Genomic DNA, 18,209 nt, shown 5'->3' on the forward strand with positions numbered 1-18,209 from the left:
ATTACTTAGATCCTGATCATCATTAATCTTAAGATCTTTAATATTTGTTATATCTTTAGTGGTCTTAAGAATGTAAGAAAGACATATTCACTTAACCGATTCTTAATTATTATTAATGAATTATTAGATGCATTTCTTCTATTCTCTGAAAATATTTATTCATCTCTGAAATTATAATATAATTTTATAATCAATCAATAGCATTTTACGAAGGCTCTTGGCCAGGCATCCTTTGTGATATAGTTGTCCTTGCTGGGACATGAAGGAGTATGCTTATGAATTTTAGTGGCATGTCTGGGCAACTATAACACCTGCATTTTTCGGGCAATAAACCATTTACTTATCATTTAAGGAAGAAACAAGAGCATCAATTTTTGTCTGAAAACTTTCCACTGACATCTCTTAAGATCAAGAAGATGTCAGGACGTTAGAAGCTTGGAAAAAATTCAAGAGACAGTAGCAAGTGGTCTTTTATAATATGCTGCATTTTCAACATTCTTGCAGTACACAGAACAATAATATTGTTTTGGAAAACATAAAGAATATCCTCGTGTTGAAAACTGATTCCTAAGTCAAATTCTTAATAGAAGGAAATTTTATGAAAGCCTTAATCAATTTTTTTTTTATTTTTCTTCTTCAGTAGGCAAAATTATATGGTATGAATCATTGTCTAAATAAGTCTAAAATGTCTCTTTAAATAGGTATAATAAAAATTCTTAATGATAAGAAAACATTGTGTTATAGTTAAATTAGAAGCATTTTATTTTTCTAAGTACAAGCACAAAGTAATGCCACACTTTATAATCAGTGGCAGCTTAGGTTTAAGTGAATCAGTAACACAGTGGAGGAATAGAGATAGGAAGGTTCCATTGCTATTGGTGGGGCAGGAGCAAGACAAATGGTCTGCAACACTCAGTACAACTCCATGGATATTATTGATATTCATATATATACACATATATATGTAGGTATACGTGTTACATCCTGGAGTGCAAGACAAAAAACTGGGCAGAATGGCAGCCAGCTCAGAGTAAATGAGTTCAAATATTATATTTCTAAGGGAGAAGTCAAAACATAATATCCGAAATAAAAAAGTTAGGAAATTATAATGTAAAGACAGCATTTTGAAATGCAACAGAAATTAACAGAAAAAACTTCTAAAATAATTGAAAGGCATCATTCACAGGCACCAAAAGGTGGAGGCCATTGTTTTTTTAATTGAAAGACTAATAATTTATTTGTTTTTAATCTAAGAACATACAGCCCTTTAGTAAAATTTAAATATCATAATTAATATAACTACATTATTTTAATAGGACAAAAGATATTTGAATATCCATTACATTGAATAGAATGTAGGAAAAGGTAAAACATAAACATCATGTTCATGTGGACTACATCTGTTTTCTATGTTTCTTTTGTGATAATTTAATTTACAAAATTTTATACTGTTCAAAAAATGCTTTATCTGTGAAATATCAGTGTATGGCACTTACACATTAGGTATACTTCATAACAGTGTTTCCTGAAAGAATAGCATTAAAGTATTTTACTGCTAATATTAACGATGATTTTAGACCTTGGTAGCATGCGGAACAGAGGTTTCAGCAAAATTAGGTGAACCAGTATGGAGAATGAGAAGGCAGAAAGGTCGAGGAAATGTGGCACTAGTGGATAAGAGAAAGTCAGAGACAAGGACTGAAAGATGACATTGTTAGGAGATTTCCAGAGAAGGGAGAACAGCTGTGGATTTCCCTATTTTAAAAGCAGAGCATGCTTCAAATGCCCAGAGGTCTCTTACCTACTGTAAGAGAGAGTTGGATGATCACTTTCCTTTCCTGACAAAATTGGAGGCTGTTCGAGCGATTATCTGCCATCTGTTGTCTACAGCGGTTCAATTGTTGAAGGGTCCTCTAGAAGGGGAGAGAAAGAGCTCATTCTCGATGGAAAGTTGAATGTGCATTCAGAGGTAGTTCAGCTGAGCAAGTGCCCAGCTAATCCCCTTTGCACACAGGGACAAGGCTGCCACCAACTCTAATTGATTCTGAAATGAATCTGTATAGAAAATTAGAAGGTTTTGGATTCCCATGTGAGCTTCAATAAAGAGCCAGGATGTAAGCCTGACAGCTGAATGGATTCAGAAATGAAAATCTGATAAGCGGCTTAAAACTGTACTTAAGTCCAGAAATGATTTGAATGCTGTTGTTAATGGCACATTGTATGTTGTCACCTAGTTAATTATCTCTGAAGATGAGTTCTTGCAGAGGAGAAGATATGCCATTCTTCCACAGCTTTTCCTCATCACATATTTATTAACAACCACCCCCCTTTCCCAACTATCATCACTAGAAGGCAGAAAGAAAGGATTAGGCCACTGCAGCTCCTCTGTAGCTGTCAGTTCACTGTGCCAAACTTCAAATATGAACTGTTGCATGTACTGTCACCGACATTTCCTTTTACATCTTCATTTGCAAATGAGGAGCTGACATTTGTTAGGCCTTGTATTTGCACACAGTTCCACCACATGAAAAGCAAACACTGTCATTGCTGGCTACTTTGTTTATTCCTTTGCAGATACTATATGGCCTATTTAGAAATTTTCTTCAGAATTTTTTTTTTTAACTAACTGAGATAGATAGTCACAGAGCTACATGTCCTCATATTTTATTCAGGAAGCTGTCTGCAGTTTATGGAGCGTGCACTGCATTTGATAGCTATTTAAAGCTGTATTTTTAAAACCGATTTGCACTTCTCTAGTTTATATTCTTTGGGCTTATTTTCTCTAAGTAAATTTAGGTTCATTTCATGATTTAAGAGTTCATGTTTCTTATACATTGATTTTTTTTTTTAATAATAGAAAAATATTTTCTACCAAATGGAAACAAATAAGTAAATTTAAAAAGCAGAATACATTTTCCAAACATTGTTCTAGGCTTATTAGAGTTTCATCTTTTCAAAACCAGTTTGACAATGTCAACATACTTGAAGTCATTGAGACAATCATCTATTACTATTAGGATCTTTTTGTGAAACAGAGATTTATAAGCAACCTCAAAGAGCATATTTATGCCTGAAGGTGAGCTCAGCTCAGAAAAGTGGAGGCCTATTTGCTAATGTATCATCTAAAGCATTGATTTTTTGCTTAATTCCCAATTAACTGAAAATGCTATGAGTGTAATTTTGAGTTTTCTGAAAACAATGACTCAAAACGTTATCTGTTAGGACAACTTAAGAAGAGAAAAATGGAACAAAAGAAAAAAAAAATCATGGTGATTAGATCATTTTGATTAATACAGAAAAGGCATTCGACAAAATTCAACATCCCTTCAAGATAAAACTCTTAACAAATTAGGTATAGAAGATACGTACCTCAACACAATAAAGGTCATCTATGACAAACACACATTTAGAATCATACCGAACAAATAAAACTGAAACCTTTTTCTCTAAGATCAGGAACAAGACAAGAATGCCCACTTTTCACCTCTCCTACTAAACATTGCACTGGAAGTACTGGCAATAATACTTAGAAAAGAGAAAGATAAAAGTCATCTGCATTGGAAAGAAGAAAGTCAAATTGTTCTTGTTTGAAGATCACATGATCTTTTTCTTTTCCTTTTTTTCTTTTGAACATGCAGAATTTATTTTCTATGTGATTCAAACTAGAGAAATGGTTTTCACATCAAGCAAATGTCTTTTGCCATAAAACTACTTGAAAATTATTATTATTTTTTTATTTCCATAGGTTATTGGGAAAATAGGTGATGTTTGGTTACATGAGTAAGTTATTTAGTGGTGATTTGTGAGATTTTGTTGCACCATCACCTGAGCAGTATACACTGCACCCTATTTGTACTCTTTTCCCCCTCCCCCCCACCCTTTCTCCGAAGTTCTCAAAGTTCATTGTTTCATTCTTATGCCTCTGTGTCCTCATAGCTTAGCTCCCACATATCAGTGAGAACACACAATCTTTGGTTTTCCATTTCTGAATTACTTCACTTAAAATAATAGTCTCCAATCTCATCCAGGTTGCTGTTAATTCATATGTTTTTATGGCTGAGTATTATTCCATCGTATACGTATACCAGAGTTTTGTTATCCACTTGTCCATTGTTGCATTTGGGTTGGTTTCGCATTTTTGCAGTTGCAAATTGTGCTGCTACAAACATGTATGTGCAAGTATCTTTTCTGTAAAATGATTTATTTTCCCCAAAGTAGATACCCACTAGTGAGATTGCTGGATCAAATGGTAGTTCTACTTTTCATTCTTTAAGGAATATCCACACAGTTTTCCACAGTGTTTTTTGTTTTTTTTGTTTTGTTTTGTTTTGTTTTGTTTTGTTTTTTTTGCTTTTTTGAGAAAGGATCCCAAAAAAGCAAAAGGCTAGAGTGCATGGGTAAGAATACAGCTTACTTCAGTCTTCACCTTCTGCATTCAAGTGATCCCTCCACCTCAACCTGCCAAATAACTGGGACTGCAGGTGTCTGTCATCACACCCACCTTTTTTATTTTTTGTAGAGAGGAGGTCCAAGCTTGTCTCAAACTCCTGGGCTCAAGCAATATTCCTGTCTTAGCCTTCCATAGTGCTGGGATTACAGGCATGAGCCACCACATCCAGCCAACATGATTTCATATATAGAAAATCTAAAAACTCCACCAAAAAACTCTTCAATCTGATAAACAAATTTGATCAAACTGCAGTATACAAAATCGTCATCTGAAAACTAGCAATATTTCTGTATGTTAATAGTGAACTATCTGAAAAAGGAATCAAGAAAACAATTTACAGTAACATCCAGAAAATAAGATAACTAGGAATGAACTTCACAAAGGAGGTAAAAGATCTCCATACTGAAAACTGTAAAATATTTATGAAAGAAATTAAAGATGATACAAATAAATGGAAAGACATCTTGTATTCATGGATCAAAAAAACTTAATATTATTAAAATGGTCATAATACCCAAAGCAATGCACAGATTTAATGCAGATTGTCTATCAAAATGCCAATGACAGTCTTCACAGAAATAAAAAAAAGAATCCTTAAACTCATATGAAACCAAAAAAGGTCCCAGATAGTCAAAGAAATCCTTAGTAAAAAGAATAAAGTCAAATGCATCACATTTCCTGTCTTTGAAATATACTGCAATGCTATAATAGCCAAAACAGCATGGTACTGGAAAAAAATATACACATAGTCAAATGGAACACAAATAAATTCACATATCTCCAGACAAATGATTTTTGACAAAGGTTCTAAGAACACACACTGAGGAAAGGATAATCTCTTCAATATGTGCTGCTGGGAAAATTGGATATCCACATGCAGAAGAAAAAATGCTAGGCTCCTACCTCTCCCCATATACAGATATCAACTCAAAATATATTGAAGACTTAAATGTAAAAGTTGAAACTGTGAAACTAGCAGAAGAAAACGTAGGGGAGATGCTTCATGACATTGAGCTCAGCAAGAATTTTCTAAATAAGATCTCAAAAACATAGGGAACGAAAACAAAAATAGAGAAATGGGATGATATCAAACTAAAAAGGTTTTGCACAGCAAAGGAAAGCAAAGAGTAAAGAGTCAACCTACAGAATGGGATAAAATATTTGAAAGCTGACAAGAAGTTATTATCTAGAATTTATAAGGAAATTAAATAACTGAACAGGAAAAATAAAACAACCTGAATAAAAGGTGAGCCAAATATTTTAATAGATATTACTCAAAGAAAACATACAAACGGTTGAGAAGTATGTGAAAAAAAAAATGTTCAGCATCACTAGTCATTAGAGAAATGCAAATCAAAACCACAAAGAGATACCACCTCACTCCAGCTGGAATGTCTATTATCAAAAAAGCAAAAGAAAATAAGTGTGGGTGAAATGTAGAGAAAAGGGAACCTTTACACACTGTTTATGGGAATGTAAATTAGTGCAGCCTTCATATAAAACATTATAGAGGTTCCTCAAAAAACTGAAAATAGAACTACCATATGATCCAGCAATCTCACTACTGGGTATATGTCCAAAGGAAATAAAATGAGTACATTGAAGAGATATCTACACTCCCATGTTTATTACAGCACTATTCACATTAGCCCAGATGTGGGATCAATCAAAGTATTCATCAATGGATTAATAGATTTCTTAAAAATTGTCTTATATACACAATGGCATGGATGAACCTTAAGACATTATGTTAAGTGAAATAAGCCTGGCATAAAAAGATAAATACTGCTTGATCTCATTTATATATGAAATCCAAAAAAAGTTGATATCAGAAGTAGAGAGTAGAACAGTGGCTACCAGAGACTGGGGAGGAACTAAGAGAGGGTAGCCTGGGGAGAAGTTGGTCAAAGGGTGCAAAGCTACAATTAGCTGGAAGGAATAACCTCTCGTGTTCTGTTGCACAGTAGGGTATCTATGGTTAACAGTAAGGTATGGTATTTCATGTATTACAAAATAACTAGAAGATTTTTTAAAATGCTTTTACCACAAAATGATAAACACATGTGGTAATAGGCTACACTGATTTGATGATACAACATACTCATGTATGGAAACATCAAATTGTACCCAATAAATGTATATAAATATAATGTATCAATTTTTTAAAGTATGGTAACTAAAAATCCTTACTCGACTTTTATCAGATTTCTAGGGCTATATCTGTCAGTCTTTATACCCTGTAACATGTGCCCCACAAATAGCATTTATCTAAGATATTTAACCATAAACTGCATTCCCGTTCCTTATCATCCATATCTGATGCTATTCCTTTTTGCATTTCACCAGACCCTGCTAAATTACGGTTCTTGGCCTCTAATTTACCCTGAAGACAAGAATTTATAAACAAATTAAGTATTATAAGTGAGAAATGTAGAGTATTGTGTAAAGTCAATGTTCTCTATGCCAAAGATGATACAAGAAAATGACTTGTATCGGCCTAGCATCCTAGGAGGTGTGTTCCTGGTGGATAGTGAGAGAGAATGAGAGAGAGAGATTATCTTTATATCTCACGCCAGCCATTTTTCATAACTAAGTAACGATCAGCTAAATTGAATTGAATAAATAATCTAAACTTCAATCAGTTATTTTAAACTGTTTCTCTTTTTTTCATATTGCACTGCTTTTTCTCCTTGCAAAAAATGCAACTCATATATTACTAAAATATTATTATTGCGTTGATGTTCAGAAATACAAAGGATGGTAAGTAAATGCCAAAGGAAATATCTGCCTGCATATCATGTAAATGACAAAAAACTAAAAATGGTAAGAAAATGTCAAAAGTATAGCAAGTGAAGTTTAATTGAGCTCAGCTCAGAATTGTCTCAACTATTTATTTGAAAACCAAAAGACTATGTTCCAAATTGGTGCAAAAAAAGGAGTCCAAACTAGATATGTGGAAAGACATTTCTTTTTCAGTTCAACTCTTTCGTTGCAATTTATGTGATTTATGCACTGTTTTTCTCATGAGAAAATAAGGAACTTGAAACAAGTCTCATAGAACGAGAATGTCCATAAAATATGCCTGTTATTTAGATGGGGTGTTAAGTAAAGAAAGCTAACAGAAAATCAAGTTTGAAAAAGAAACTTTTAAAAGTATCTTTCAGTATAAGTGTTTGCTTTCACTAATGAAAACATTTGTAAATGAGGTCACTTTGTGTCTTTCTACTAAGCATTTAAATATTTCTAGTAAACTTAACATTTCATAGGTTTGTTATCTCTGGTAAGGCAAAGCAAGCTTAGGATCTGTGAAATAAGCAGGCAGATGCCTCATTAAAACGCCACCCTTCTACCAGATACCTGGGCTGGCTAAGCTACATATGAAAGTGCTGTGAAAAGCATTAATTACTCTTGATCTTTCACCATCCTTGATTATTTAATTTATTTACTCATCTGATAGTTTGCTACACCCTCAGGGTATTTCATTCCCATCTTAATTCTATATCATTTTATTTTTAAAAATTAGACAACAGCTACACTATCATCATTATGGAAACAATAAATAAAGGAATGTTAACTTTACTCATCACTTACTTTTAATAATTTTTCAGATTATTTGTTTTTATATTTGTATAAAATACCTTTTTTGACATTATAAAACAAGGATGTTCGGCTTGGCCTCTTAGACAATGTAGATAGCACCATGTTCTAAAATTTTAAGTTTTTTTCCCTCTTAATAAACTATGATTTGTGATATATACATATATCACAAATTCTATATATTTGCATATATGTATAAAACTTGCCTGCTATTTAGATAGACATACTGTTTTTAAATAACATGTTTGTGTGTGTGTATGTGTATATGTATACACACAGATATATATATATCATATATATAGGGTGTATAATGAAGCAAGCTAACAGAAAATCAAGTTTGAAAAGAAACTTTTAAAAGTGTCTTTTAGTAAGAGTATTTCCTTTTACTAATGAAAACATTTGTGAATGAGGTCACTTTGTAAATATATGTATATTCACTAATTGCCTTAGGAAGTATTTTCTATGCTAGGTCCTTTGTTTGGAAATTGCATCGGCTACCACTTGCAGGATTACATCCAGTACATCTTAGCCAATGGCACAGCTTGCTTCTAAGCAAGCAATGAAAAGCAACTGTTAACACGCAGGGCACTATAATTTGTACAACATGAACGCCACCCAGTCTACAATTTATTTCATCAGGAACTAAAGAGTGATGCCTCAAATTAGACTGGATAGTGGCTCATAAAATACGAAGCATGAGAGCAGTGGCTAACAAATTCATAGCATCTCATTATTAACTCATTGGCTAATTATTAGCAGATCTTATTTTGGTCCTAGTCCTCATGCAAGGAATATAGTTTCAAACTGTAGAAAAAACAGGAAATGCATAATAGTGAAAGAAGTAATGCATAGAACAACAACAAAAAAAATGTAATGAATAGTACTAGAATAAGGAGGAGGAATCCTACAAAAGAAAGACTGAATGACCAATTCATTAGAGCACACTCCTATCGGGAGGTTATCTGTGTCTCTGCCAACATTATTATCTGTTTTTCTCCCTCAGTGTATCCATTCATTAAGTATTCATTAACAGAGTTAATCTAAACATGCCTCTCTTTTAACAGTTTACAAAAGGCTCAATAACAGGCATAGGAAAGATGACAGGCAAAGAATTTAAAAGAAGCCATATCTATAGAAATCAATTTTATATATTTTTAAAAATTTCTATGGTTACATGTTATTTATTGTTCATAAAAAATAAAAGAACAGCATAGAAATTGTCACTGAACATTTACAGTTCAATATATGTGATATAATGATTGTATATGTTAGCTTGGCTAAGCCAAGATATCCAGATCAAACACCAGTCTAAATGTTTCTGTGACAATTTTTTTTTTTTTTTTTTTTGGCATTAACTTACTATTGAAATAAGTAGGCTTTGAGTAAACATATTACCCTCCATAAGGTGGATGGGCCTCATATACTCAGTTGAGGATGTTAGGAGAAAATCACTTAAGTCCTCTAAAAAAAAGAGAATTCTTCCCGCAGATGTTTTCAGACTCAAGCTACAGCATCAACTCTTCCCTGGATCTCTGGTCTGCTCTAACCTAGAGATTTTAGACTTGTCAGCCTCCACAATCATATGAGTCAATTTCTTAAAATAAATCTCAGCCAGACTGGTGGATCACAAGGTCAGGAGATCGAGAAATAAGATCTAAAAATACAAAAAATTAGCCGGGCATGGTGGCGGGTGCCTGTAGTCCCAGCTACTCAGGAGGCTGAGGCAGGAGAATGGCATGAACCCGGGAGGCAGAGCTGGCAGTGAGCCCAGATCGTGCCACCACATTCCAGACTGGGCAACAGAGTGAGACTCTGTCTCAAAAATAAATAAATAAATAAATAAATAAAATAAGTAAAATAAATAAATAAATCTCATATGTATAGATAGAGATATAGACATACATAAAATCTCTCTCTATTTACATGTGTGTGTGTATTATTGATTCTCTTTCTCTGAAAGATCCCTAATACAATATATTATATGTTTATCAATAATTTTTATTGGTATCTATAATTGGTATTACATTAGCATTTAATAATCCACAGAGTGTCAATCATAAACATGTTTGGGAAATATCAAGGTATGGGATAGCTATATTTGATTTAATCCCCCATGTAATTAACTGAGGGACATTGTCGTTGCCTGTGGGTGGCTCCAGGGTTTCCCATCAGGAACACAACAAATTCCCCATTATTCAGGCTAAGCAGGAGAACTTTCATGTTCCTCGCAGTAAGGAAACCTGGGTACAATAAAAATCAATATCAACCACAATATAATTAGTGACAAGTCCCAGTATTCACATTTGCTATTAGTTTCAGAGAGTTACATACTGAAAACCAAGCTTGACATGTATATGGACTCCATCTCTCTGAGGTTACATTTTGATAATCATGGTCGCATTGAAAAATGAGGTGCAGAATTTTTAAGTTCTGAAGAGTATCTTCTCTTCAACTTGAGTGAATCCCTCCCTCCCTATTACAAGATTGCCTTTTGTTGCTCTAATTCTCACTATCCTGAAACTCACAGCACTGTCTTCGACAGAGCCCTCATTTCTTCAGAGGAAATAAAGCGTTTAGTCTTCAAGAAACAAGGAAAGAAAAGATCCAAAATGGATAGCATCAAAAATTATTTCACATGCTAGAATGAGATTACCTTTCCCCAATGAAATCTTAGAAGGAGTTGCTAAAAAAAAAAGTCTTCTATCTCCTGTGTTAATACACAGAGTGTAGGTTATACTGTTATGATAAATCCCAAAATAAATCTTTTTTTTTTTTTTTTTTTTTTTTTTTTTTGAGACGGAGTCTGGCTCTGTCACCCAGGCTGGAGTGCAGTGGCGCGATCTCGGTTCACTGCAAGCTCCGCCTCCCGGGTTTACGCCATTCTCCTGGCTCAGCCTCCCGAGTAGCTGGGACTACAGGCGCCCGCCACCTCGCCCGGCTAGTTTTTCGTATTTTTTAGTAGAGACGGGGTTTCACCGTGTTAGCCAGGATGGTCTCGATCTCCTGACCTCGTGATCCTCCCGTCTCGGCCTCCCAAAGTGCTGGGATTACAGACTTGAGCCACCGCGCCCGGCCCCAAAATAAATCTTAATGGCATTTTAACAACAAAGGATTCTTTCTTGTTTATGCTGTGTGTCCATCACAGAATGCACTGGGAACTCTGCTCCAGATCTCCTAGTTCCAAGTCTCAGGCTGAGAAAGTATGCAAAGAGAACATTCCATCAGGATTGAAGGGAGACAGGAAGATGGTGAATCCTTCACTAGCTTTTGCAGCATTTGTCTGGAAAAGACACACATATTTCCAGTCACATTTCATTGGCCAAAGCATTGGCCACAACTGACTTCAAAGGATTGAAGAGGTCCAGTCTCACCATGTGCCTAAAAATGTATTCATCAGAGATATTTGACAAACAACTTCAGTGATGACCACACTTTCCCTGCAGAGATGTACAGTTCAAGAAAGTGACTGTAAGCATTGTATTTGGAGAACATTGCTGAGGGGGACTGGTTTTGTGGAAGAAAGTTTTTCCACAGACCTTCGAGGAGAAGGGGATGGTTTGAGAGTGAAACTTTTCCACCTCAGATCACCAGACATTAATTAGATTCTCACATTAATTAGATTCTCCATTGCCTGTGACCCACCTCCTGCTGTGGAGCCCATTTCCTAACAGGACAAAGACCTGTTACCCATCTTCTGCCCAGCGGTTGGAGACCCCATATCTAGACTACAGGATCATTAATCAGTCAATACAAATGAAGCATCTACTAGGCAATAGGCAACATATTAAGTTGCTAACACACATTTTCTCCTTTATTTTTCAAATTATCCTATAAAGTATTATTATTTTTACAATTTTGTGGAATGAAAGCTACCACTTTAATACTTAAGTTATTTGATCAGAATCATACTTTAAGTGAGTTATAGAGCCAGAATTCTAACTCAAGATTGTCTGATTCCAGAGCCAAAGTACTTAAATCCATCTGCTATTCTTTAATACTGTCAGTGTTCATAGTGAGAGCTTGAGGATTAGAGATGTCAAGAAAAACTACAACCAAAGAGTCAGGGAAGATAAATGAGGAATAATCAAAATGTAAAAGCACATGGAGACCTAGATAAATGGGATAAAGTGGGAGCAATTTTAATTGATCTGTGTGTAACTTGAGCTCAGTGTAGCTTGAACTACATTGAGGACCGTCCAAATAGTACCAATAAGAGTAAAATGTAGGCTGGGTGCAGTACCTTATGCCTGTAATCCCAGCACTTTGGGAGGGCCACGTGGGCAGATCACCTAAAATCAGCAGTCGAGACCTGACTGACCAACATGGTAAAACCCTGTCTCTACTAAAAATACAAAATTAGCCAGGCGTGGTGGAACATGCCTGTAATCCTAGCTACTTGGGAGGCTAAGGCAGAAGAATCACTTGAACCCAGGAGGTGGAGGTTGCAGTGAGCCAAGATTGCACCATTGCACTCCAGCCTGGGCAACAAGAGTAAAACTCCATCAAAAAAATAAGTAAATAAAAAATAAAGTGCTGATTATATATGGGAATTATTACTAATTGAGTATCTCTAACATGTCACTTAATCTCTTTGTTTCTCAGTTTTCCTGTATCTCAATTGCAGCAATAATAATATCTAACTTAAAGATTAGTAAATGGCCTAAATTAGGTAAAGAGCTTCAAAACAGTTAAAGCACCACATTTTCAATATATGTCAGGTATTTTTATTTTATATATATCAGACTCTAATTTTATTTCATACCCGTAAGAACCTATGAGTTAAGTACTATTATTATTGCCATGTTACAGTTGGGTAAACATGGGCTAAAAAAGGTAACATAATGGTAGAACCACAAGTTAAATCTAGTTCTCTAACATGAGGACCTATAATCTATACCTCAAAAGACATTTTCTATAAGAACAGAGAAAGACAGATCTCCATTAGAGGTAGTTAATTACTTTCTTTATGTTTATGATATAAACCATTAATTTATACTGTTTTCTACAACATCACATGAGTACACATGTGTGGCCAACTTGTGGGAATAGCTGGATTTTAAACACTGGTCACTGAAGTGAGTACGCTCAACTGTATTTGAAGTCAGTGCACTCAGCTGTATTATAAGCCAATGCTTACTTTTGAAGAAAAACAACACATAAAGATAGCATGAGTTGAATATTTCCCATCTCTTTCTACCACCTTCGAGAGGCATGCACATTTTCTTTCTGTCTCTGGTTGAGAACAGCTGGTTTTTAAAGATTGACTACTTAAGCTATACTACATGGCATGGTAACTATTTCATGAGAATTTTCTTACCACCCATATTATCCTTTAATCATTTGTTTGTGTTAATATCATGATGCATTCATTCAACAAATACATATGGACTGCCTACTCTCTCACTTACCCTGTTATTAGTACTGAGGGAATAGCAGTTAACAAGATGTCTCATGGACCCTACATTCTGAAGGGGCAAGGACAAATGTGAAATTAATTATTCACCTAACTTATATGTACAAAAAATCATTTGAGCTTATTTTCAAATGAAAAGGAAGAAACTTCCTGTAAAATGTGGGGGGAAAAGTTATAGACAGAAGCACAGTTAGTGCAAAGACCCTTAGGTGGAAGCACAATTGGTGCATTTAAAGAAAGAAACTGGGGCAAGTTCTCATGATATGTTGCTGGTAAGAGGAGAGTGACAGAGGGAGCAAACCAGGAGCCAAATCATTATGGTTTGAAAGAAAAGAAATTTACATTTTCTTTCATTTGTGGGATAAGTTATATTGACAAAATATACTGGAATTTACAGGTGCATGCTGAGAATAGGATGGCAGTTTGCTTGCCAAATCCATGTCACTTTGCTCTGGCTCTACCCTTTGGAATTACTGTCTAGTTGGCCTTTTCACAGCAGGCATGTGCTTTTGTCAGGGTATGGAGATTTGGGGTCCTTGTTTTTTATGCCCTTTCATTCTCCCTTTTCTGAATAAAGTGGGGCTACTCCAGACAGATTTTTACTTAGCACCTCAATATATTTTCATTAGGATAACAATTTATCATTCTTTCAATATACTCATCAGTTACTTTAAAATACTCTCACATGCAACATTATTTTTCTTTGGTAGAAGATTAAGATGAATGATCTGAATAAATATGCTTACACTTATGGGAATTTCTTGAGGGAACATGAACTAGTTCGTATATACAAAAGACCACTATAAAATTAACACTTAATCACATATTGCTTATCGAAGCCATCTACTGCCTTAAAAATTTTTATTTAAAAATCATAAAGAAGCTTTCAGTCACCAAAGAAGTCACAGAATTTTCTCCTGTGACTCAAGGTACCTTTTAGTGATGAAACAAACATAGCCTGTGCTTTCTCCCCCTCCTAAGAAAGGCAGCTACAGCTCCTTCTCTTTGATCTAACATATTTTTCAAGCTTGGAAAAAATCAGGTGAGATGGAAAAACATGTATTCAGGCAAGTAAAATATTGTTTATCATACAAATACATTTAACATCTTAGAAGAAAATAGACATTGTTAGAATATGATAGCAATTCTGAAGATGGGTTATGTTCTGAAAAGACTTCAATGGAAAATGTTGATGGTGTTTATTAAAAGTTATTTATGGATTTTTTCATTGAAAATTCTACTATTATAATGAATTTCCTGTGCATGAACTAAGCCTGATCTGTCTGCCGTATATCAGAAGTCAGCGAATGCTACTGAGGGATTTTTTTTTTTTTTTTTTTTTTTTGAGACGGAGTCTGGCTCTGTCGCCCGGGCTGGAGTGCAGTGGCCGGATCTCAGCTCACTGCAAGCTCCGCCCCCCGGGTTCCCGCCATTCTCCTGACTCAGCCTCCCGAGTAGCTGGGACTACAGGCGCTGAGTAGCTGGGACTACAGGCGCTGCCACCACGCCCGGCTAGTTTTTTGTATTTTTTTTTAGTAGAGACAGGGTTTCACCGTGTTCGCCAGGATGGTCTCGATCTCCTAACCTCGTGATCCGCCCGTCTCGGCCTCCCAAAGTGCTGAGATTACAGGCTTGAGCCACCGCGCCCGGCCGCTACTGAGGGATATTAAGGGATTACTTAACACACTCTGGCAACAATCCAAAGTTAACCTGTTCCTGTAAAGAAATATCACATTCACTTTGGGAGGCCGAGACGGGCGGATCACGAGGTCGGGAGATCGAGACCATCCTGGCGAACACGGTGAAACCCCGTCTCTACTAAAAAAAAAAAAAATACAAAAAACTAACTGGGCGAGGTGGCGGGCGCCTGTAGTCCCAGCTACTCGGGAGGCTGAGGCAGGAGAATGGCGTAAACCCGGGAGGCGGAGCTTGCAGTGAGCTGAGATCGCGCCACTGCACTCCAGCCTGGGAGACAGAGCGAGACTCCGTCTCAAAAAAAAAAAAAAAAAAAAAAGAAATATCACATTTAGGGAAGTAAATAGATGCTACTATGTAAAGAGAAGAAAGGTGAAAGAAAATATAATAAATATAACTTCTACAAACACCAGAATTTAAGGGATCAGCTTGGAAAATAAAAGTTTTTTAAAATTTGGTAAATTGGCCAGGCGCGGTGGCTCAAGCCTGTAATCCCAGCACTTTGGCAGGCCGAGACTGGAGGATCACAAGGTCAGGAGATCGAGACCATCCTGGCTAACATGGTGAAACCCCATCTCTACTAAAAATACAAAAACTTAGCCGGGCGTGGTGGCAGGTGCCTGTAGTCCCAGCTACTGGGGAGGTTGAGGCAGGAGAATGGCGTGAACCCAGGAGGTGGAGGTTGCAGTGAGCTGAGATGGACCACTGAACTCCAGCCTGGGTAACAGAGTGACACTCCATCTCAAAAAAAAAAAAAAAAAAAAAAAAAAGAAAAGAAAAAGAAAAAAGAAAAAGTAAATCATGTAACCCATAATAACATTTCAGTATTTTAATTCAGCATACTTTAGTTGGTATTGTATGGGTTTCAACTAACAGGCACCAATTTGGGATAGTTCAACTGTCAGAGGCGTTTGAGCTAGAGTAGCTCCATCTTGAATAGGGACTGGGTAAAATAAGGCTGAGACCTACTGGGCTGCATGCCCAAAGTGTTAGGCGTTTTTAGTCACAGGATGAGAGAGGAGGTCAGCATAAGATACAGGTCATAAAGACCTTCTTGATAAAACAGCATGTGACAAAGAAGTCAGCCAAATCCCACCAAAACCAAGATAGCGATCAAAGTGACCTCTGGTCATCCTCAGCGCTCATTATACACTAATTATAAAGCATTAGCATGCTAAAAGACACTCCCACCAGCACCATGCCAATTTACAAATTCCATAGCAGTGTCAGGAAGTTACCCTATATGGTCTGAAAAGGGGAGGAACCCTCAGTTCTGGGAATTGCTCACCCCTGTCCCAGAAAACTCGTAATAACCCATCCTTTGTTTAGCATATAATCAACAAGTAACTATAAGCATAATCAGTTGAGCCACAGATGTTACTGCTCTGCCTATGTAGTAGCCATTATTTTGTTTCTTCGCTTTCTTAATAAACTTGCTTTCACTTTATGGACTCTACCCAAATTATTTCTTGCAGAAGGTCAAAGAACCCTCTCTTGGGGTCTGGATCAGAACCGCTTTCTACACAACCAGTAAAGGAATTTGATAGAAGGATGCTGGGGCAATCAAAGCTAAGAGCAAAGGATAGTCTTGGTGAATAAGAACTAGGAACTGGAAAATCAACAAGGACTAGAGAGTAATTTCTATTGATCCTACATGACTCTGCTTTGCACCTCTGATTCATTCTTTCTTCTGAAGATTAACTTTACTTTCTCTACATCTTCATGCAAATCTATATTATTATATTTATAGCATTATCATGAAATCTAAACACCATTCCCAAAGTCTTTTGAGAGAGCAGCTGTTTGCCTAGACGAGAGCATTTATAGATCTCTATTTCAATAATTTATCGCTAAGAGTTTATAATTACATCATACAAACATTGGCAGAACACTAATATCTGTAGTGAAAAGTATTTTCTCATTGATAAAGAAATTGTAAAATCAACCTTACTGTCCTATATGCAGAACAAGATATTATGTGCTCAAATCTAATATTAGAGTTCATATGTATCTATCACAATCAGGCAGTAATAACCTCTTTGAAGTAGGTTTATTGCAAACAAATCAAGATGAGAATGTATGCCCTTCAAAAAAAAACTATTCTCAAGTGTTTTATATTTTAATAAAAAATCCTGAGCTAATAAAATTTGAACATGCTGATTTGTCTCCTTTCTCAGTTTTGCTGTCATGCCTCAACCAGTACCAGGCCCCCTGTCCCCATGGCCTGATCTGCTTGAAAGCGGGAAGCTGCACTCTGCCTTGTTACCTCAGAGGACAGCTTGAGCATTGATAATTCTCATTATTGGTTAAGAGCCCATCACTTTCTTTTGTTCTTCATTTTCTGAGACCCTTTTGAACAGACAGGTAAGCCTGTGGTGTTAACATTTCCAGACCTATGCGTGAATGTGTATTATGATGCTAATTGCCCAGGTATTTCAATATTTGGAGGATAGCCACTAAAGAAATTTAGAATTACAAAGGCCACTTTATACTTTTTAATAAGCAAGTGTGCTCATTTGAGAGAAATGTATGAACAAAAAGGAAAGGAATCATCATGAGGAGATTGTCTTTTCTGTCTTTAAAATAAAGAGATCACTTAAGAAGGAGGTTACTTTACTAAATAAAATGTAACAAATCTTTGTGTGTGTGTGTATTGTATGTGTGTGTGCCTGTGTGCATATATGTGAAAATAGATTTCCTGCATCTAACCATCCTATTAAGAAGGGGTAACATTTTAGAAGAATTAATCTGAAGCTGGCTCCTCTTACTTCTTTGCCCACTTGTTTCTATTTCCTTCCCTACTTCTTTTTCCATTCTCTTAAAAAGTTTTGCACAGCAGTCTAACAAAAATATTTTTGTGAGCAGACAGAAGAGAAGCCTCCAGCAATCATATCCCCAACAGGAACACCAATTAAACAACTATCCACACAAGGAAATATCTCTATAAGAACCAAAAATCAGGTGGGCAATCAGATTCCTGGTTTAGAGGCACTGAAGAGGGTAGGAAAGACTGTCTTGAATTGCTGGCGTCACCCTTGCTGCATCCCCAGGCAG

This window comes from Macaca nemestrina, chromosome 5 (genome assembly GCF_043159975.1).
Source record: "Macaca nemestrina isolate mMacNem1 chromosome 5, mMacNem.hap1, whole genome shotgun sequence".
Classification (NCBI taxonomy): domain Eukaryota; kingdom Metazoa; phylum Chordata; class Mammalia; order Primates; family Cercopithecidae; genus Macaca; species Macaca nemestrina.